A 22,691-nucleotide genomic window follows, 5' to 3' on the forward strand; every position below is an offset into this window, starting at 1 on the left:
AGAGGAGAACTTTGAACAAATATGTTGTGGATTAGTCCAGCAATTTTTTCAATGTGTAAGATTATCCATGGAAGTCTTTTCTGGGAAAGGGCAGGACTTCACAGAGACGTTCTTCCCTTCCAAAATACTAGAGATGTTATATAAACATTACCCTGACAAGAGGCTTTATTCTTACTCTTGTGCTATTATAGCTCTTCAGTCAGCTCTGACTCAAAGCAGTGATTACACTGAACTTGGTGGGATGTTCATATTAATGAATTAAAAGCATATTTGATGCATATTAGAGTTCTGCCTTTCTGTGATATCTTGACTACAAATTTACAACATGACACTATGAAGAAATATAAATCTGGTTAGCCAAATGTAATTTACTAACCTCAGAAATTACAGCAATCAAAATTTGCGTATTTGTGTAAGACCAAAAATATCTATATCTTCCTACTAATAGGAGCACAAAACTCCTATATATCCCTTGGTTTTCCACCAGCTTCTCCACAGAACTCAGCAAGAGCCTTCATATGTATTTGTAAATGCATGCACTGCTACAGCACCAATCTGCTCTGAAAAAACCAGGGTTATAGATTTCCATCTCACTTTGTTACCACTTACACTGACTCACTTCATAATGGATATGCCCTACAACTAATGGGATGGCTCCTTGCTTGAGTTCCCTGGTGCTGAGGGGCTTTGTGAGTGGTGCAGCTGTAATGAAGGACATGTTTCTCAGTCTTATCTGAGACAGCATCACCTTAGTCAAATCTTTTTCTATATGTAATTGCATATGGTTTAATTGTTAATGGTTAATTGCCTGTACTCTACCTAACCCTCTATCTTGAAACAATTCTGATGATATTTGAGATGATAATTGAAAATTACACCAGTGTCTCAGGAGCCTCTGTTAGAACATCAAAATAGGTTGGATAATGTTAAAAAGAATAAAAAGAAGTATGGATAAACTGACCCTTACACTTTGCAGAACACAGGATTGAATTTAATATAATTCTTAAGTACTCTGTGGATTGACTGGTTGCTCAACAATTGCACAGCTTCTGACCCCAGGGCTTCCTGAGCCATAACAAGAGATGGCCACACTTCAAATGATAATAAAAATGCTAACAATAATCAGGACAATAATAAATTACTGGTACTCAGCACAGAGATAATTTATTGGAATTTTAAGACTTCTCTTATTTTATAGCTGAGAAAAAGCAAAGGTTAATTTATAGCCCATTTGTATTTTTCATTTTCAAGCCCATACTAAACCAATTGAACAACTTCACTGTGGCTCAAGGGAAATTTGGTCACTGCTTTATTGGAAACAGAATTGGTGACCTAGAACCTCCTCCTCTCTGGCAAGACTGTGACTGCATCCATTCTAAATCAGAGGCGTGGATAGTGGTGTAAAACTGCAGCAACACCCCGGTGGAGCTGGTCTTTAATCCACCACATCCATGCAAATTGTGCAGACCTCAGAGAACTAAATATTCAGACTTTGTATTTATGCTCAGAGAGGGGAAAACACGCCCATAGTTCATTCGCATAATAAATGTGATGGGAAAATAATTCTGTGGGGACAAACATTGTTTGGTTTGTCATGAGACATACTTGACAGTTACTGCTTTGTCCCTTTTGTGCCATTGCAATGCAGTGGTATGATTGTGCCATAAATCTGAAAGACTGTTTTGCAAAGTTCGTATCTGTGCTTGCTACCTTTAATATTAATAGGAGAATATCTTTAAAGTGAGTAAATTGAGAAAGTGGCTGAAACTATAGTTTATAAAAGAAGATTAGTGGGTTTAATATGCACTGGAGAGTAAAAGAAAAATCTTATTACTGTATGGAGAAATTACCTCATAAAGAAGCTAATACAGCAGGCTAGGGAGTAATTTTTAACAAGGATTTTATGATGCACAAGTGTAGGCAAGTTAATGAACTTATCTTTCTAGTTATTTTCAGATTGTAACAATGCATTTCTTTTCAGTTCCTGTGCTTTAAAAAGTAAAACACATTTAATCACTTACAATAAAACTAACTCATTAGTTTGATAAATCAAGTAAGATCCTATACTGCTCCTGTTGTGGCACTGCTGCTAAGAAACTAGATCAGGTGAAAACATTAAGTATGGAACAGAGCAAACAACCAGGTTTATTCATTATTGGAATTAAAAGGTGTCACACTGACAGGGAATGTTCATTTTTGGAAAGACCTGCTCTGGTCTCAGTAGCAGAACTTAGGAAATAAAACTAAAATAGGGACCAAGGCCAAGATTTTGCTTAAACAATTCCACTCTGCAAAATAGCCATGTGGTCTTTGACATTCATAAAACAGACATCTGAAGAATGTCACATCCAACAGCAAAGAAACCACAGGGGGGAGTTGGTAAATACAGAATGTCCATCTGTCAGCACCCCAGCATGGCATGCGTAGGTATTGTTTAGGAGGAGCATGTCCACATTTTTCTGCCCAAATGCAGAAGACAGACTGCTGAGTAAAACAGTTCAATCTTTATATTGATTAAAGAGATGTGCTTTCCTACCATACAACAATCACTGTACTTGAAATTAATTCAGCAACAATCTGAAGGAAAGACTGAAGATTGTCAGGCACTCAATGCAGCTTTTAATACAGATGTCCTAGAACAGAAATACTGTGGACACACCACAACAATTTGACACTACAGCAGGGCATTTCATCGAGAGTTTATCAGAACCTCATCTAGACCACAGCCATGTAAGCCACAGTCTTGTTGAATGTTAGCATTATTCACAGCCTCCTTCATGTCACGGCATGGGACAGCCTTCCCAGAAGCACACTGGGGAATAAGGGGAGAGAGGAGTGTGCTGGGAAGATGAGTTATTGCTGATCAACTCACTGACATAAACAGATGGGAAGGAAGGATTTCTCCTCCACTGATGAGAACATTCTCCCACATGGATGTGGAAGAACTGTCTGCAAAGAGCAGCAGCAGGGAGATTTCTGCTCTTACAATAGCATCTGAGTGATGAGAAAGTTGCATAGTGCTCAAGGCATTTGAGTGTCCCCACACCCTTGTTAAAGGCCACAGTCGGCAATCTTTACTGCACTGAAATAATTAATCTAAAAAAGCTTATGGTTGGTGGAAAACTGGAGCTGTAATTAGCACAGTGTATTCACCTTGGTGTGAAGAAGTATTGCTTTTCCCAAGTCACATTTTATGGTTTGTACACTGCCGATGAGCCAGTAAATGCAGCTGAAATGATTAATTTACTATCTACGGTTCACTGGTGGGGATTCTTTGTTCAAAGTAAATATCCAAAATAGTTGTTCTGAGTTAAGGTGCATCTACCTACTGTAACAAGCACTGATCTGAATCTGGCTAGAGACATATAGAGAGGTCTATTCATCCATCTGTCTATAAAACCTTTGAAGGGCTTTCTGAAAGAATGTCTGACAGTTATTTTCCTGCTTCCCTGCTTTATGGTAGACTCTGCTGCTCTCTTTTAGGGGTGCAGGATAAGACAAGTTTTACTGAGTTCTCCTTTGAATCATATCTCCCTACAAGTAATTTAGGCTTTGAGGGAAAAAAGTTCTCTCTTCCTTTACTTTTTCCTCAAGAAAATTTTCTATGAGAAAATGCTGTGAACTGCTGAAATTTGGTGCCTAAAAATATTTGCAGGGTGGGGAATATGATTTCCATCTTTCTGATTCCAAGACTCACATTACATTCCTCTGCCCCTATCCAGTCATGAAAATTTTGAATCTACATATTTAATCCTCGGAGCTGGTGATGAGTGTCTAATATAGATTACCCTGAGCTTAAATTAAAAGTCAGATTGCTCCTGAGTTCTGCCAAATTTAAGGCACCTCAGTCATTGAGATTGGAGTGACCTTGTCTCTGGTGTATGGAGCTGACCTTTCCATGTGGTTGATACCACAGTAACTGGATGCATCTAAAGAGCAGGCTTACATCAAAATGATGTGATTCAGTTCAGTCGCTTCTTGAGAAAAAGAATTAAAGCAGAATTGACTGAAAACTGAAATAATAGATGCATTATTTATTATATTTATTTATATATATATTTAATTTGCTCTCTATAAATGAAAATTATTTTTGCTGCAAAATGGAAATATCTGCAGTGCAAAGGTAGCAGATGTTGATCATTGTGATTAGAGAAACACTCTCGGTCAGGTGATGAATGACATGTTTGCAAAGCTGAAACTTTACTGGAAGATTTTAGCTGTTTTCTATACACATTTGGAAACCGATAAAATGACAACACTGAAGTGACAGGATAGAAAAAGTGTGTGAAGAGAATGGGCCAACTTTTGCTCTCAGTAACATTATGCAAATGTAATTGCAGTGCAGACCAAGAACTTTCTCTAGATTTATGTCACTCCTTCCTCTTTAAATCAGAACTACTTTTTGGGGAAGGTGCAATAGTTCTAGGACAGCATTTACCCAGGAAAGAATATTTTGGAAGAAAAAAACCTTGCTGTGCTATTTCCCCCACACTATTAAAGCAATGTATCCTTCTTTAGACTGTACAAATTAATGAGTGAACACACAACTGTGAGAAAACCTTTAACAGCCCAGTACCAAAACCAGCCATCCCTTCCCACAAAGAAAATCTGCATAATACGATCAAGTAGAAATGGTGAACTGTCACAGGAACATGCTCTTACTTTCAAATTTGATGGACTGAACTTGGACAGAAATATTGAAAACCATCATTTTTTTTTTAGTTTAGCTCAATACTTCTGCTGCAGAAAACAGTTGTGTGCAAATAACTTCCCAATAAAATGAGCACATCATACAGAAAAACAAGCTCAGAAGCAGATACTGTTTTTTCAGGCACAAATTTTCAATTATCATGGGAAAAATAGCAAACATTTTCCACCAAAGTTTGTTCATGTTTTGAGAAGTGATTTCATCTGCTGGGCTTGCCTCATTTTTGCATATGTTTTGCATGAATAGCTCAGCTTCACTGGCTGAAACCTTCTCAGGAAATGAAATTCAAAGAGCCGTGTTAAAAGCTGTCATCAAAAATGTCAGGTCTCAGTTTGCAACAGGGGTGTATTTACATGCCTGTGTTCCCAGTGCACATGCTGGGGCTGGGGGAGTGGTTTGTGCACAAATGGGGGGTACATGGGTTTACCTGGCACAAGGAGGGGATACTGCCAGGCAGCTTCACTGACCCCTCAGCTCTGAATGGTGCTGAGGGAAACATTGTTGACTGAGACACAGCAAAGAAAACCATGAAATGCTGTGTTTTAATATATTACGTACCCCCTCTAAACTTGCACTCACTCCCACCTTGGGGATCCAATCTTTCTTGATGTTGGAGGTGGTTACTAACAAGACTCTTCCAGGGAACAGTTGGGGGCACCACTTGCACTTACCAATTAGCCATCTGTCACTCTGACTGATCACTTTGCAATAATGATATAGTAGTGATCAATTTAGTGATATTTCTGGTAGGGGAACTTGCTTGGGCTTTACATTGTAAGCCAAAGAGAAAACCAGCAGCACATCTTGGGAGAATGCCATGGAAATTGTGTTTTGTATTGCACAATGTCCTGCTGGAGTGCATTGTGTAGCAGGAAGAGCTGAGCTCACAGTCAGATGTCAAGCTCTAGATCTAATGTTATCAGGAATATGACTGCCAGAGGAAAGAATTTGTTGTGTCAACACAGTGCCCAGAATAAGGCTGTCAGCAACCAAGTGTGGAGCAAGGATAAGAAAACTCTTAACATTGAATGCTAAAAAAGAATGGACATAAGCCCAGGGAATAAAAGTATGTACTCAGAAGAGCAGCACAGAGCAAACTTGAACTCAACCATTGTTAATGTTCATGTAAGAGAACCTTTGGTATAGAAGAAATCTAACGTGAGAGTCAGAGAAAGAAAAGTGCTAATTGTGGAAAGTCAGAAATGAAATTGTAACAGACAGGTCTGAAATATCACTTCAGGGAAAGCAAAGGGAGACCTGCAAGGACAGGTGGCCAAGAAAAAATAAAACCCTTTCATGGAAACTGTGCATCCATAGTAATGCAACATAAGGCAAGAACCATATTGTTGGGAGCAGGAGTGAGCGTGGCATGGCCCAGCACACCCTCTCCCTTGGAGTCTGAAGCCTCCCAGGGTGGTGGAGCTTTAGCCAGCAGGCCCTGACAGATGCTGCGGGGGGATGGGGGAGCCTTTAGTGAAATCTGATTCTTTATCTTGTTCTCCAGCTTTTCCTGATAAAACCAGTTCAGATGCAAGGGACAGCTGAGTGCTCTTGCCCCTGCCAGTAGGACCATGGCCAGGGCTCATCTCACTGCGGGGCGACCATCTGCTGCCACTTAACAGCACAGGAAACCACCACTGAACAAAAGCATCCACTCGTAGAGCATCCCACCTCCTGCAACAAAATGGAGGCATAAAGGCAGCGCTACTTCATCGCATACAATTTACAGTGAAGAGAGGACAGCAAACAGTGTAAGTAAGCTTATCTGGGAGCTTTCCCCCTAGATGTCACTAACAGGTACAAGGACATTATTATGAGGCTTGATACAGCCCAGGCAGACGAAAGGGAGCAAACAGCAACCACAGTGGTGGAAGGATGGGAGGGAGGGAGGGAGTGTGGCCTCCCCCATGTGCAGAGAAACCCCTCTGCTGTCACTGATGTTGAAAGAGGCTAAGCCTGGTGTAGGAGCAGACAGGGTGATGCCTTTCAACAGCATCACTCCTCAACAGTGCAGAATTTCCTGGTGATCCTCGGCATGGTATTTTGGTGTTTCTGTCAGTCCATGTACATGTTCACATGCCATATTGGGCTGCTGGCTGAATAGAGGATCGTGAACACATACTGCGAACATCACTCACCCAGAGATTTGCCTGATTAAAAACCTACCCTCCATGAATTTGCTTTCTGCATATTTTCTAATTTTTTTTTCACAAGGAAATTTAAAATCTTTATTTTGCATCAATGTCGTGGGAAAAATGTCCTTTCTTTTCATAGAAGATTTGAAGTGAATAGAAAGGTCTGACATTGGTTTATTAAAACCTCCCCACTTTAACATAAGTTTTCTTTTTAAAGGAAATGGTAAAAGTTTTAATCAGGTCAAAACTGATCTAGGATGTATGCCAGCAAAGAAACACATAGAATGAAGTTGCCAGCAATACAAACATACCCATTTATTGCATTTTGACTAGACAATCAATCAGAGAGAAAAACAATGGCTTTATTATGGAAAAATATTAAAGCATATAGAACTTCTAAAGAAGGGGGTAAAAGGATGCAGATGCACATCCCAAATGCAGAGGAACACTCAGTCACTCTTCCTACCTATAGTGACTGCTGACATGTTCATCAAGAAAAACAGATCCTTCTCACAGAACCTGAAACTTCTGGGAAGCAGACTGGCCTGCCAGGGGTGTAGTCAGTGTCTTGTGTAGGCCTTTCTAGAAAAGAGTTCTGAGAGGCAAAACGTAACCAGATGATCAGGGCAAGGAGAAGCTTTTCAGAAGCATCTTTTGTGTGTTCTGGACTGCATTTAGGTCAGCTTTGGATTTATGGCTTCTAGCATAATATTCTGTCTGACCTCTAAGATGATCCCAAGACATGATGTACCCCCAAATGTACACCCAAGTGGTCCTCTGGGTGTATTAAACAGCTCTTTTGGACAGGGACCTGAAAGGATTGTGCAGAAAAGAGGACACTTAAAGTGACTGGCTTACTTTTGGCTTTCCTGCAGAAAGGGCATAGTAGTAAGCCAACGTCTTTGATTACCAGGTCTTTATTGTCCGTGAAGCCATTGAGTCAGTTCTGCTTTTTTATTGTGACTTAATTTTATCAAACAGTAAGGGCAGAAGCATCCCATTCAAAAGAAGCAAAAAATGTTCTGGGATAGCAATGCTGACAGTAAAACTCTAGGAGCATTAAATATCTCAACCTGGAGTTTATATTTAGATTTTAACATTATATTTAGCTGTTAGTTTTCAACTGCTGCTGTAGACTCTCCTCCCCACTCCATTCACCCCTTTGGAAAAGGATATGAGTTTGAAGTACAAACTTTGCATTTGTCATTCAGACTAGGGTGGGAACTCCACCTGCTCACAGCCTTGCTCTCTTAAAAGCTACTAATCCTCATAAAACCAACCTTTCTGCTTCCTCCCCCTGCCCCCCCATCTCTAATTTCCTGCATTCCTCACACTCTATTCTCTCTTTGTGTAGAAACTCATCTTGTTCTCTTTTGAACATACTGATTCATAAACATATGTTCTAAGTTACCTCTCTTGTCTTTGGTAACGTATTCCACATGTTTACATGCCATTTTATGAAATAGTTTTCTTTAACCTTTTTATTTGCCTCAATTTCCTAATGTTCAAAATATATTCTTTTCTTTCATGTTTTTTCTTCATAAATATATTGTACAGCTAAACAATGATGATTTTAATCAAAACCAAAACTACGGAAGGCCTAATCCTTCATTGACACATGAGGCTAAATTCTGTCCGTAGTTACTTTTGCACAACACCAGAGTGGGTAAAGCTCTTCATTTTCACCAGATTTTAATGTTGACAAATCACCTTTATGGCTAAATCTTGACTTATAAAGTATCCAGGGGAAGCTGAGAGGTATACTAAAGCAATTAAAAATTTTATTGCTAAAATGGCAAATTTAAAAATTATGTTCTGGTATAGCTGAGTGCATGTTGTGTCTGTGTGTGCAAGTGTGCATGTGGGTGTGAGCATGTGTTGTTAAATCTAAGGATAACCATGCAAGTTGAATATCCCAAACACAAAGTATGAATTCTTGTCTTTTTTCATTAGTAAGTTATTCAACTTTAATAATAAATGCACTTGGAATTGCAATAGGCAGAAAAATGTACAATATAGGATTTCATAAAAGCTTCATTAAAAAATAAATAAAAAGCAGCAGCAAATAACCCAAATGAAATAGATGCAGTTTTTAAAATCCCTGCACAGATATGCTGCAGAGGGAGGGACATGCAAAGGGAAAACAGAAAAAGGCCACTCTGCAGCCCAAGCACTAACAGGAGATGGTAGAATTCTGTAAATGTCATTGAAGGTGGCTTCTGGTGTTTGTATTTTCTGGCAAAACAGGAGTTAAATTGATCTTGCAAAGAGAGACTATCCATAACTCCAAGGGGTAAACATCTTTGACTTAGAAGGTTCAAGGACCACCAAATGATTAAATAAGATTATTAAAGTTCAGTTTTGCTTAGCTTTGTTGAAGGTGGTGGTCCAGTGCCTTTATAGTCTACTGTCTGCATACTCCAGTAACAGGGACATTAATACTCTAAACTGGTCCTGTTGTCAAAAGCAACACTCAAACAGATAAATTGCCCAGCAATAATTGTGTATTAAATGTCAATTGAAGTAACTTACATGAATTCCTGCTAAGGGACACATAGGTTGCAACCTATGCTTCCATTTATCCAAATCCTATGTGAAACGAATCTGAAATCCAATTAAATGAATTTTTGATAAGAGAATGAAGTTATTAGATGCATAAAAATCTGCCAATGTGCAGTGATTGCCTTAGCAGTAAAATAAAATGCACGGAAAGGATAAACTTGTGGTAAACCAGTTCATGACATGTACTGAACATGTTGTGGAACCCTCACAAATGAATATGTGACAAAGGAATAAACATGAAAGAAATACACTGATTGTACACTAAGGCTGTGCATTTCAGAGAGATTCACCGTATTATCTTCCTTATTCATGTGGATAACAGGCTTACTTATGTCTTCAAAAAATAATTCTTTCTATCATACTGCAACAATTCTAAGCATAGTGATAAATAGGAAGTATGAAAATGCTAATGTATAAGAGCTAGTGGAATTTTAAAGGATCAGGACTGAGCCAAATTTTTAGATGAGATTTCTTGACATGGAAAAACCTCACTGAAGAAAAAAAATGAACACAACAATATGTGCACTGCATATTTATAGTGCAATAATTTGACTCTGAGATTTACGTAAATCCATTTCAGTGGTTTTATTCCTGTTGTACAGCTCACATGGTTTTGGCATCATTTGCTACTTATGAGCAACAATATCAAGCAGATTTATATTACACAGGTTTTTTCTTTTTTAAACTTTAATGTAACTTAAATTTAAAAATGAAAGCAGAAACTTCAGCTGGAACAACCTGTTCTTTGTCAGTCAAGTGCAATGTTTGAAGAAAATAGTACTGTATATTTTTATTTTTAAAAGGGACAATGTTTTTCTTAAAATTAAATGAAAAGTATCAACTGACTAATAATTTCTGGGTAGCACAAAAGGAGAATATGCAAAAATTGTCTGCAGAAATATCTGTACAGCCACTTTCCCCTTCTGGCACTCTCCAGATCATACCTCTAATGCCTCACTCTTCCATGACAGACATGAAATCCGTGATACAACACAAGACTTAAGGGCTGGATCTGCTGCTTTTGACTGCAAGAAATGGTGAGGAAATCTGGTCTGCTCTCTACATCTCTGCAAAGTTTGCATAATGAGAAGCAAACCTTTTATTGCACTTTTGGCATCCCCACAACCTTATGAATATCTGGAGTATAAATGACCTTAAATGCCCAGCCTGAACACAGGGATGAATTTACAGGGGTGCCCAGCAGCTGTGTCCACTGCCTGGCCACCAAGGACCAAGGCCAGAGGGGCAGGAGGCTCTGGGAAATGAGGAGAACCACCAACACTTGGAGGTGCCTGAGGCTGTGAGGCATTTTCACCTGGATGGCAGGGGCAAGGCCAAGGGACTTTGAGGGTCACTGCAGAGCTTGCCCTGCCCATAACATGTGGAGTCAGGAGAACCAGCCATAAGAAACTGGACATGCAGATGCTGCCAGGGGTTCCAGTGCTTTGGAATACCCACTGGTGTCCTGTCAAGCACAGGAAGAACCTTCCTCTTGACTTCCCCTGCTCAGGAAGCTGTAGAGAGCAATGAGAACCTCCCTCTTGACTTTTCCTGCTCAGGAAGCTGTAGAGAGCATGAGGTCACCTCTCAGCCTCCACCAAACTAGACCAACCCAGTGGCCTCAGCAGCCCCCTACAGGACCTGTCTTCAAGCCCCTTCACCAGTTTTGGTGCCTTTTTCTAGGCCTTGATCCCCTCTGGAAATTGTGGGATCCAATTTACAGGATTGTATTCCTGTACTCCGTCCCCTTCCAGTATGGGAATTAGTAGCAATTGGTACAGCTACAGCATATTATTTTGGGGTGTGCTAATCAGCATGCATTTGTCTTGTGGGGTCCTTTGCAAAGAGGAAAAATGGTCTTAAAATACACTGGCTACCAGTTTGTTTGCAAGCATAACTCAAAATATAGACTTTAGCTTATAAACTCTTCCTGAAATCCTTGCTCCTTAAAATTTGGCCACTTTAGGCCTGAGAGAATTCTGAAGTTCTGAAAAATCATCAAAACCTGAAATTATCCTTATTCATATTCTTACTGTGTACATTTTATAGCCTAGTCACACACACATAATAAACAATTTTTATTCTTGCCTGTGTTGATGAAAAAAATATGCCCAAAAATCTTTGTTTTAGTATTTCTGATTACTCCCTTAAATCACAAAGCCATCATTCAATTCCTTCTGGCTAGCACTGGCTGCTGAAAAGAGGCACAAAAATGGAGAAAAGTGTGGTAACCCAGAGCTGCTCTGTGAAGGATTGGCAAGGCTGTATGGAAAGGCTTGCAAAGCATCTGCTCTCACACTATGCTTGGCTTCAGTTAATATTCCCACTATTAATCCTTTAGCTTTATGAGAATAAAAAATAAATAACACTTTAAATAGAAAACAAACAAACAAATAAGCTAAGGGTCCTGGGTTTCTTCCTCCTGTCTGATCAGATCAGAAAATCTGGCTTGAGTTTTTTATTCTAACAGCCTGTTCTGCTCCCTCTCAGACCTAGTAAATCTGTCAGCAGTAGGCTTAGGTAAGAACCTGCTCCATCTCCTGAATGGAAGTGAGAAGCTTTTTAAATGTGAAAGCTGAAGGCCTTGCTCCTGAAGAGAGCAGAAATTCTTCATGATGCTGACCTGGAAAAAAGGGAAAGGAAAGGATTCAGACTGGAGAACAGGAAAATGGTGACTCTTTTGAGGTGACATTGTTTTTAATTTTGAGCTTGATATAGTTACAGAAAGGCAAATCCTGGCTAATGCCAGTGCTGTATTACTGGGATAACTTTATTATTCAAGCTTCTCACCATATGACTTTGCTATGACTGGAAAAAATCTGCCCAGTTTTGAGCTCATGGCCTGCTAAAGCTGCTGTTTCAGTGCAGAGGCAGAGCTGACCCAGGCTACAACAATGCTTGACTGAGCTCACCTAAAAAAGTGATTACTATGAGGGTCCCAAAGGAATCCAGGAGTTACTGTCTAGGCAGAGTAATTCAAAGTAAATGGCATGCCAAAAAGAATGCTATTTTAGCAGAAATCACCATTGCTGTGTGTGAAGTGAGGCTTCTCAAGCAACAAAATGAACTTGAAGGACTTATTTATATTTATTCATATTTGATAGTTCAGGAACAGCATTGACTAGTATTTAAGTTGGTTTGAACTGGTGCTAGTCCCACAGATTGACATTCTCATACTGATATTCACCATGACCTGTATGAAAGATGATATAAAAATTCAATTTCATGAAGATGCAGAAATGTTTGGCTTTTGAATCGAGATCCCTTTCTTAACACAGAAACTAGATGTGATTTGGAAACAAGCATGGCACATGAGAGACTCAGGATTGCTAAATTATTCTCCTGTTTCTCCCATCCTTTCCCATCCTGTGACTCAGCTCCTGAGCACTGACTTTCATCTTAGAGCTGAAACCTATGCTAAGCTCTGCTCAGTCTGGCAGAGCAGTCTGTCAGGCAAGATGAAGGGGATGTGCCTCCATGTCAGACTGGCACAGAAGTACTTGTGCCCATCACCATTGCTGCCCCTCTCCACTCAGGGGCAGCTACAAACCCCTGGCTGGTCAAAACCCACGGCTTTCCCTTGCTGGGGTGGACATGAGGATGGGCTCCCTCTGCTCAGCATCTGCTTCAGTTGCTATGGCTGTGGACTACTGTGTGACCTGGGGAGACTCTCGCTGGTCCTGCTAAATCCAGCAAACAGGAGACCCTCCTGCAAACTTGCCTGTTAGCTGTCAGATTTGGCTGCAGGTATACAACATGATCCAGTGGAGCACCATGGCAGGGTCATCAGGACAGGAACTGTACAGATAGCACAAATTAATGGTGATAGTTGTTTTCTCACTGCTGACCCTGACACATACAAATATTTGGCAACAGCTATGGATTACTTCTCAAAATGCACTAAAGATAAACCTCTACAGGATAAACTACCCCAAAGTGTTGAGGTCTTTGATTGAATTCATCAGACATTCATGTGTATCTGCACAAATCAATGACCAAGGCAGGGAATTTGTCAATCAGGTAAGTGAGGAAATACATTAACAGGTGACAGACAACAATTTGCCAGGACACATAACCCTAGAGCCAGCAAGCTTGTGAAATGGCAGAATTGAACTGTGAAAGACAAATCACTGAAGGTGGAGAGAATGTCTTCATTATGTCTTGCTCTCACCTGCAACTGCAGAACAAAGTCCAGAGAATTTTTTTTTCTCTCATCCTCTGCTGCATTAAAAATGTGAACAACCTGTTAATAGACATTACAAATTCTGTTACTGTCTCACTTTAATAGCGAGATAACAATCGTGTGCCATTTACATATTTTGCATTTTATCGCTCTTGCATAATTCATCATAAGTAACATAACATTCTTGTCAGGAGAAGTTCTGCAAAATTTTAGAAAATGGAAGGAGAGCTGTATTGCAATCAGAAATAGCAATTAGTATTGAAGTGTTTAGGTAAAATAAAAGGAAATTAAGCAAGTAAGAAGCATGAATGGAGGAGAAAAAAATGAGCTGATTACAGTTAGACACAAAATGAAAGTGTGGACTAGAAAGTGACACCTCGCAAAAAATGGGAATGCTTGGCTCACACATTGTAGGCAAGATGGGTTTAATGATGACTAAAATGGATATACTGCAAAAGAGTAATTGTTATGGAAGAACACATGTTTCAGGGAACAATAGCAGTGCTGAATCAGTTAGTAAAGTCTGTAGAAAACCAGAGCTATGACTAAACAGACTATAAGTTTTTGAAAAAAATGGTAATTTTTGAGAGCTCTAAAATTGTTCCATCTAATATTAGTATAGCTGCAAACAATAGTCTGCAGTAGGATAAAAGAGTAGGATTTTATCAAATTTTCTGCATTACAATCACCTTCATTTGTATTGTTAATTTTGGCATGAAAACACCCAAACAATGACATTCAAATGTTCTTCTTTGGATCCAAATTTGATCTCATTTCACATCTGGGCAAACTAAACTAAAAGCACACATACATATAAAATATTTTATTATCTAGTAACTAGGACTGTTAGACAGGGAGCAGAATGTAGTTAGCTGATTTCAATTCTCTTCTGCTTTAAACATGAGCCAGATTTGAGGAGATTACAGTCCTGGTAAGGGAGCTCTAAATGTCCCATTAGCAAAAGTTTGGACTGGATGTGACCTAACTCTGTAGAGTCCAAAGGGGTTTATGGTGGTAGCTGAAACAATTTAAGTCTCAGTAATTTTGGCTCTGAAGAGGACGACATTGATAACTTTGTCATTCCCTTTGATTTCAACTCCTATACAGCAGTAAACATTACACTGAACCATGGTGGGGGGGGACCTGGTCATGAGCAAATCACAAACAGACTATCTGGACTGGCAGAAAATCAAGCACCAACATTTCATCAGTGGAGGAACTCTTGTCTCCAGAGATTTGTGACTTGTGGGTCACGTCCTGTTGCATTTGTGGTCACCTATGTCCCCCTGGCAGCTCTGTGAATGACATAGCATGTAGCAGTATTAAGAAAGGATTGGTTATAGCTTTCTTCTAATGGCATTTAATGGCTGAAGATGAAGAACTGCATACTGGCACATATGCATGAATCACTGTCTGGAAAGTCTATTTTGATTGGTAGGGGAAAATACAGAGATGTTGGATACCTCTGAATGATGATAACTGATGGCAAATCTGACATCTAAGAGCCATTCGCAATACATTGATACATAACCCCATGTTTAGAGACACCCTTCCTCCTGCCCCCACCCCCAAAACAATCTGAATAATGAATCAAATGGTCTCAGGAGTAATTGGATCTTTTTCTGTGTAATTAGCAATTTTTCCCCTTGCATTATAATTTAAAGTACTGTGGATGAATCGAGCAACTCATGTAATGAGTCATTAGACTGAGGCTTTTAAGGAAGTTATTTCTGAAGGTCTGTGGAGGCTAAAATATGTCTAAATTAAAAGAATGACAGGCTGCAATCATGGCTGTAAAATAAAGGTGCTCAGTAAGCAGTCCTATTACAATCAGAAAGAAAAAGAAGCAGATCTCTGTCTTGTGCATGGAAGCAGAGGAAATGATGAATACCTTAGGTAACTCATTCTGTGCAAAATCAATCTTTCACTGTCAATTTTAAATGAACTAATTTGTTCACAAATCTGCTCAGTCAGTTTGGAAGCATACTCAGTTCATCCATATTAGCAAATCCTTTAATCTTGACTAGTCCACTGAGTAAGAAATCTAGAAATGTGTTAATATGACAGGACATATGTAGTAGGATAAGAATTGATTCTTTTAATTAGTGTCTATTCAAGTTATAGTTCCTTCTTTTACTGAACTATTGACCCACTGATATATAAAGAGATTACTGTTATGACTAAAATACCTTCCAAAGTTATATTTAACTCTTTCTTTATTGGTGAATGTGAGATAGAAAAATAATCTTTGAGTTATCCAAAAATAAACAATGTAATCTAATTTGAGGTTTCTTTCCAACATGCTCCCATTAATTCTGGAGATTCAAACTGATATTTGAAATTTAAAAAGCATAAGCCCCAAGTTATTGCTAAAGGAATTTTATAATCCTTTCTTCCAATTTAGATAAAACTATTACATGCTATTTGTAATTCTAGTTTGATATCAAGACAGTCAGAATTTCACCCACCACAATCCAACTACTGTGCTTGGTGGTAAATCCCCACTGAAATTCATTGATGACAAAAGTATTTTCTTAACAAAAGAAATTAAATTAAAAAGACAGAAAGAGATGGCTCCTGTTCCTCTCATTCCTACTCTGTCCATACAGAGTAAACTCTGGAAAACAGCTGAGTATAAACTCACTGTATTTTGCAAACAAACAAGATTACGCTCGCTCTTGCTCACCCATGGAGATGGGACAAACACTAAAAACAATCCCGAATAACTGTACACTGACAACTGAAAACAGCATTGTAATGATCCCATCATGGTCTTTAGTACCAAAAAAAAAAAAAAAAAAAAAAAATCTGGCATTTACTTGTTGCTCTTCACCTTACATTGTAAAAGACCCTCTGCAGCAGGGTGGACCTATATTGAACAGTATGGCTGTGAACCATTTTATTAATCACATGAATAATCTGAGCTACTGCTCTAGAAAAATTCCCTAGCACCCTGCCTGGGTGGACAATCACTTTTAGCAGCTTTGAGATCTTTGCACAGGACTAGACTTTTAAGATTTTCAGAGAGTTTTTTAAGTGGAAGTTGAATATGGAAACACAAGGTGAGTAGGTTTCTGGCTAAATATGGAAAAATGTCATTTACTGAAGCCTTCTTACTGCAAACCAGCAAGGCAGATTCCTCTGTTTTGTTCTGAGCCTGGATAATCTGAATCCTGCTGCCTTTGTCAGATCTATTTGTCCACTAAGGTCTTGACTTGGGGTTTTGCACAGACCTGTCTCTTGCAACAGCACTTTTTCTTAGCTACAGTCTTTAATTAAGTAAATATAAACAAACAAAAAAGATAAAATTTTCACTCAAGCCTTCTATTGTTTCCCTCTTTCATCAAATTTTCACTTGAAGGGCATTCCCAGGCAATACATGACATGACAGGAAGAAGATAGCTGTTGTATTTTGAATTCAGCCTGTGTGGAGCTTTCTGAGCATCCATCTGCTTCATTTCAGACTGTGTCTCTCCTCAGTTTTCAATGTGATGGTTGTTTTGCTCACCTACTTTTTCAGTGGGCTGAGCTTCTGGGGCCTGGCTGGTGGGAACCAGCAGATTCCTGTCACTGAAGGCAGCAAATTAACAGTGGCTTTTCCCAGTCTGCTTTCCTACTGCATTAGGGCTGGCCTTTGCCATCTGAGCTGCTGATTTGTATGAGCTCAGACTTTCTTAACTGGGTCTGTAACCAGTCTGAGAGGGATTAGGACAACAGAACACCATAACCAGCTATCTCATGTGCTCTTGTTCTCTCATGTTAGTGGGACAGTGGGCGTTATGGTCTCCCCAGTTATTGTTTAAAATTTTGGCCAAAAGTGTCTCTATAAACCTTCAGCATTCATTTACATCTTTATGGTTTGACATTTTTCCTCTTAATTTGCCTCAGCAGCACCCATTTTCTAGACTTTGGCTCACTAATTTGTCTCTGTCTTTTACAGTTATCCTTGCAGTGCTCCCCTGTGTCTTTCCACATCCAATTCTTAAGGTCTTTGAAAAAAAGGATTTGAAAAACATACACATCAACAGATGACCCTTGATCTGGTAGACTACCACAAACACATGCAAGGTGAAAATGTTTTCTTTGCCCTGTGCTCCTTACCCAGCAATCCAATTTCAGCTGTGTTCATAATGAGGGCCTGCCATGTGTGGGAAGTGTGGCAGGAGCAGGGCAGGGTGTGCCCAGCACCCTCCTGGGGGTGGGAAGCTCCTCCTGAGAGTCCCATTGGGTCCAATGGGAGCTGGTGTTGAGTACTGGATTTCTGTTCCCTGATGAAAGAGAAGTGGAAATTTCTTCATTTACTTTAATGATTATTGCGACTTCACAGAGAAGTAGCTGATTCTGCAAATAGGTCTATGAAATGATTAGCCTTTGCAAATGCCAGGATACTTAAAGATAACTATGTTGATGTCATATATCTCTATCTCCCTATATGTAATTCTCTGCATATGTTTATGTGTGTGCTATTTTGTATGATCTTGGTGGAGGACAGGAGAGTCCCGTCCAAACCAAGCTTGGTTTGGCTCATTTAAAATACTCATAATGAAGGCCTTAAATGTGAAAATAATAATAATAATAATAATAATAATAATAATAATAATAATAATAATAATAATAATAATAATGACAATTTTAATGTCTAAATTAGTGCAAAACCTGAAAACACTTCTCTTGCTTCCAAGGCACATGTAGGATTGAAGAGAAGAAGAATGGCACATCTCTATCAGCCAGTGCATTTTGATAATTGATCAAATTTCCATATTAATTAGAAAACATGCACTCAAAGTGGGCGGGATCACAAGATTCTATCAGCTCAGTTTTTCTTAATTCTCTTTCCTGAATGAAAAAGTGAAGTGCCTGGTCTTTTGCTAACTCTGAATTCAAGAGATTGCCTTCACCACTGCTTGCTTCAATTTATTTGGGAATGTCTTTTGTGCTGTATGCTCTCTTATTGTCTAAAAATGCCTTTTAATTTCCTGAGTACATATATGTATACAATGAATATTAATCAAGAGCTGATTAGTATCTCTTCTGCCATCACACAAAAATATTTTATCAGAGACAGATTGTATCTGCAATTGCATATATAAAGTCTACACCGGAATGGTTCATGAGTTTGACTGAGTATGGACTGAAGTCCTTCACTAAAATTTTGGATTTTCTCATCTAGAAATAAATTTTGCTAACCAGAAGCATGGAATAAAAAACCCCTCAAAACACTCATGTATTTTTCCTCAGTAGCGCGGTTATTTGCTTGCTTTCAGATATTCTAACCAGCAGAACCATGGGTATTTCTGGTGTTATATTTGGCTAAAATCTCACCACCAATCTCAGCTTCTGGCATGGAAGGAAAGAAATCCTTTCCCAAAGGGCACAGAAAGGATACAAACCTCAAGGCAAGACCCAACCCTTGCAACCTTTGTGTGAGGTGAAGAAAACGAAGGAAGTGAATAAACTGCCCAGCTGCTAAAATTGATGCTGCAAACTGCCCCCAGGATAACTGCCAAGGAATCCAGCCTCATTTTGTCTGGGGAATGGAAGATCTCGACTGTGGCTCCTCAAATTCTGCTTCCATCCTTGCTCTTCTGCCCAGAAAATACCATTTAATGCACATGCCCGGTTACTGCGACAACTTTGAAGAAAGGAAGAGTAAGGTTTGCATTTTAGTTTCTTCATAATAAACTCCTAATTTTAGTCTGCTTACCTCAATATATTTTCTGTTTTGTATTCTCTGGTGGCTGTGGCTCTACCTTGCATGGAGGTTGACAGATTGAGTGCTAATTCTACCACCTGTAGACCTTGTTTATTTCAAAATGTCACTTGTTTTTTATATCCGAAGTGCCAAGAGAGATGTTCTCCCAGGACACCAAAAATCAGTCATTATTACAACACAGCTATTAAGCCACCCATGTCTTAAACACATCAGTCAAAGACGTCTGTCCTGCAACTATGCAGCAGAAAGGGCAGCATGTTATTAGAGAGAAAGAGAGAGAGAGATACCAGGGGAGCCAAAATCATTATCTGAATATATCACTGAGGCTGTCTAATGCTGTAGGACCCATGGCAGAGCCCAGGAAGCTTCAGTCCTCTGTGATCATGTAATTGCTCCACAGTAATTCCTTCTAGAATCTTCAATGGCTCTGAATCTGGGCTCTGAAACCTCCCACACTTGTGGTTGAGTCATTGCAAGAATTCAATTTTTCCAGAAGGTTGAGGAAGAAAAAGCTCTTCCAAAAGTCCAATTCCTTACCTCCAGGCTTTTTGCAAGTTCTAGAAAATGCGCCTAGCCCCCATTAAGCACATCCAAACATTTAGTTCTGAGTCCAATGGTGAACAGCATAGGAGCAAGAAAGGCAAGAAGAGAAAACTTTCCGAGGGCATCTGCTAGGCCCACGTTGGCTGTCTTGGCAAGACATGTCAGGATGCATTGGTAGTGCGCAGTGAGGCTGAAGATTCCCTACTGGCTGGAACTGAGTCATTTGCCAGGCTTTCCTTGTCAGGGAGAGTTAAACCAGTCACTGATCCTAATTCTAACACTGTTGTTGCAGCATTCCAATTTTTAATCGCTACATGACTTGTCAGGTTGAATATGAGCCACAAGAATAAAATTTAAAAACCTCCTAATAATGAGGGTGTCAAAGATGACTAGCACTTGGTGTTCCTTCCATTACCTTTCCATTTCTTAAAAGTGAAACGAAGGTGTAAGCGCCCTCATTTCCAAATGCTCTCTAAATTTTCATTTTCTCCCCAACAGATCTTTTCCTGGAATCCACCAAGATAGCGTAAGTAGCACATTCCTGCACTCCTTATACAGTGTTGGGGGAGCTTACTTTGGGCTTAAGAGCATGATTTGAAAAGGGGTTCCCCCTTCTTCCACAGTTATGGGACAATATGGTGGACAAGTAGGTAAAAAATAAATGTGCCATATGCCTTCATCCTAGGGTGGCAGCCTCTTTTCCTAGCTGCTTTTCTCCCTGAGTTTTGAAACCTAAGAGAAGTGAATTTCCTGCCTTCAGTGAGCAAGAATGAGCTCTCTTTGGTATGTCACAGTTTTGCATATCATCAATTTGTCTTTAAATGTTTGAAATTTGAAGTAATTGTAGACAATTGACACAAGCAAAATGGAAGACACCCAGAAGTGAAGGGCATTTTTCAGGCTAGCAAACTGACACACACATCCCAGTATTCCTTTCCCCATGACAGAAGATGGCAGGGAGAGATGTGCTTCATGCTGTAAGTTCCTGGATGCTGACAAACAAATCAGCTTCCTGTAGGCTCTGAGTTCTCATCTGCAATTGAACTAATTTACCATCTTCATTTGCTGTGGGAATGAAATACAATAACTGATTTCAAAAGACACCAGCATGCTAACAAATATGGGCTGCTGAATGCCAGTCTTTTTCAAAAATTAGCTCACCCTTAGCAGTGTTTCAGTTCACTGATTTCTTCTTGTTTGATTATTTTGTTATAGAATGCTTAAATTCACAGTACTTTTCACAAAAGAAAGTCTGCACTAAAATCTCTAATCACTGCAAAAAATGCAGGATCAGTTGACTTCATCTTGGATTGACATTAGAAGTAAACTTACAGCACATAGTAAAGCTACATGCAGGAATAATTAAATGCAGTTATGATTTTAATACTGATACCTACAACTGGAACAATTCAATATTGGTGGAAATTTAGTTCAGCATCAGAGCTGAGTCAAGAAAATGGAATAATCCAATTAAAAATTGGTGATGTGGTGAACTTGTCCATGTTTGAGATTTTGTGGTTTATTTAAAAGGCTGCATCTTTTGAATTGAACTCAATGACTGTTGCAAAATGTTGTGTTTTCATGAAAAAAAAAAAAGTTTATCTGGGACTACAAAGGCAAGACATAGAAGGAGAAATTGTGGTGTGTGACTCATCTCCAGACAAGGCAGCTGCTGTGGTGGGGCTGTAAATCCATCAATGCAACTTCTGTAGCCAACACAACTTCAGAAATCCATCCCCATCTTCTCTGCAGTGAGGCAGGAACAGGGGCTCTAATTCCAGGTGCATTTGGTATTTGGGGAAATACCCATGCAGGCTCTCCAGCCCTATCAGTCTTTTTCCTGGAAGCACACTGCTGCTCCAAAGAGCTCTTCGTGGCTCCAAGAAAAAGCTATGGTGGAAGCTGTCCTTTTGTTAGTAGAACAGAGAAATTTGAACTGAATAATGCTCCTTGGTGCTTCTTTGGTCCCTCTATTTTACTCAACTGTTATTAAAATCTCTATTCGCCTCAGAAGTTAATCAGTGCTACAAAATCTATGCTACCCCTTCCTTTGGGAGGCTGAAAGGTAAATCATTGAAGAGATAACACAATGAAGGTGTGACTACACAAAAGTAAAATTCATGGGCACTTACATTTATTGCTACTTTACTGATGAATTATCTACTGCAGTGGCTTTCGTGCTGTTCACCATCCCTGTTGCTATCTCTCCTTCCTGTAAATATGAACTGTTCTGGCAGAACTAATAGGACTTTTGAAGCAGAAATAAAATCTTTCACCAAGGAGCATTCTTGGTTCTATGTCCCAGTTTCAGAAATACACAAAACTGGGATTCAACAAAACTTTTCTAACCAAAAAAAGTACCAGGAGAGGGGCAGAAAAGCCACATTTTCTTTTTTAAAACTCAGAATATGGGTAGTTTGAGCCTTTGTTCGCTTTTATTCTGATCATCAGAGGTTGAGGAAAATCACACTTTTTCTTGAGTTCAGAAAAAGGTTTTATTTTTGTCATTTCTATTATGAGAAAACTGGGATGAATGTGATTTTGAGTTGGGCTTGGAAATAGCTTTTAAGTTAAGTTTTGGTTTTGCAGGAAAAAAATCGGATATTGTTGTGCATAAAGCATGCTTATTATCGAAACCATGAACTTGTGTAGACTTGTATAAAAATAAGATTTAGCCTTTTTAATCTTTCCTGACAACCCAGGGTACCGGAACTGTTTGCCTTCTCTCTGAAGCATAACTTGGTCGAGATTTTCAAAAGAGGGAAATAGGATTAAATTTGATTAAGGGTTGCAGTGGTTCAATGTAGGGTAAATTATTTTTATTCATCCTGATTTGACTTTGTATGA

General features: G+C 39.2%; 2 long non-coding RNA genes across 2 annotated transcripts in view; one reads left to right on the top strand and one right to left on the bottom strand.

The window, feature by feature from the left end:
• LOC143694872 (uncharacterized) overlaps positions 1-6,453 on the top strand; it is a 36,973-nt gene extending 30,520 nt beyond the window's left edge. The window contains exon 3 of the long non-coding RNA XR_013183606.1: positions 6,213-6,453. This is a non-coding gene — a long non-coding RNA (uncharacterized LOC143694872). The remainder of the gene's footprint in view (positions 1-6,212) is intronic.
• A 6,672-nt stretch (positions 6,454-13,125) lies between these two features.
• The window catches only part of LOC143694884 (uncharacterized), a 97,448-nt gene continuing 87,882 nt past the window's right edge, over positions 13,126-22,691 (bottom strand). The window contains exons 14-15 of the long non-coding RNA XR_013183628.1: positions 13,577-13,648; positions 13,126-13,203 (exon numbers count right to left, since the gene is read on the bottom strand). This is a non-coding gene — a long non-coding RNA (uncharacterized LOC143694884). The remainder of the gene's footprint in view (positions 13,204-13,576; positions 13,649-22,691) is intronic.

This window comes from Agelaius phoeniceus, chromosome 10 (genome assembly GCF_051311805.1).
Source record: "Agelaius phoeniceus isolate bAgePho1 chromosome 10, bAgePho1.hap1, whole genome shotgun sequence".
In the NCBI taxonomy this organism is placed as follows: domain Eukaryota; kingdom Metazoa; phylum Chordata; class Aves; order Passeriformes; family Icteridae; genus Agelaius; species Agelaius phoeniceus.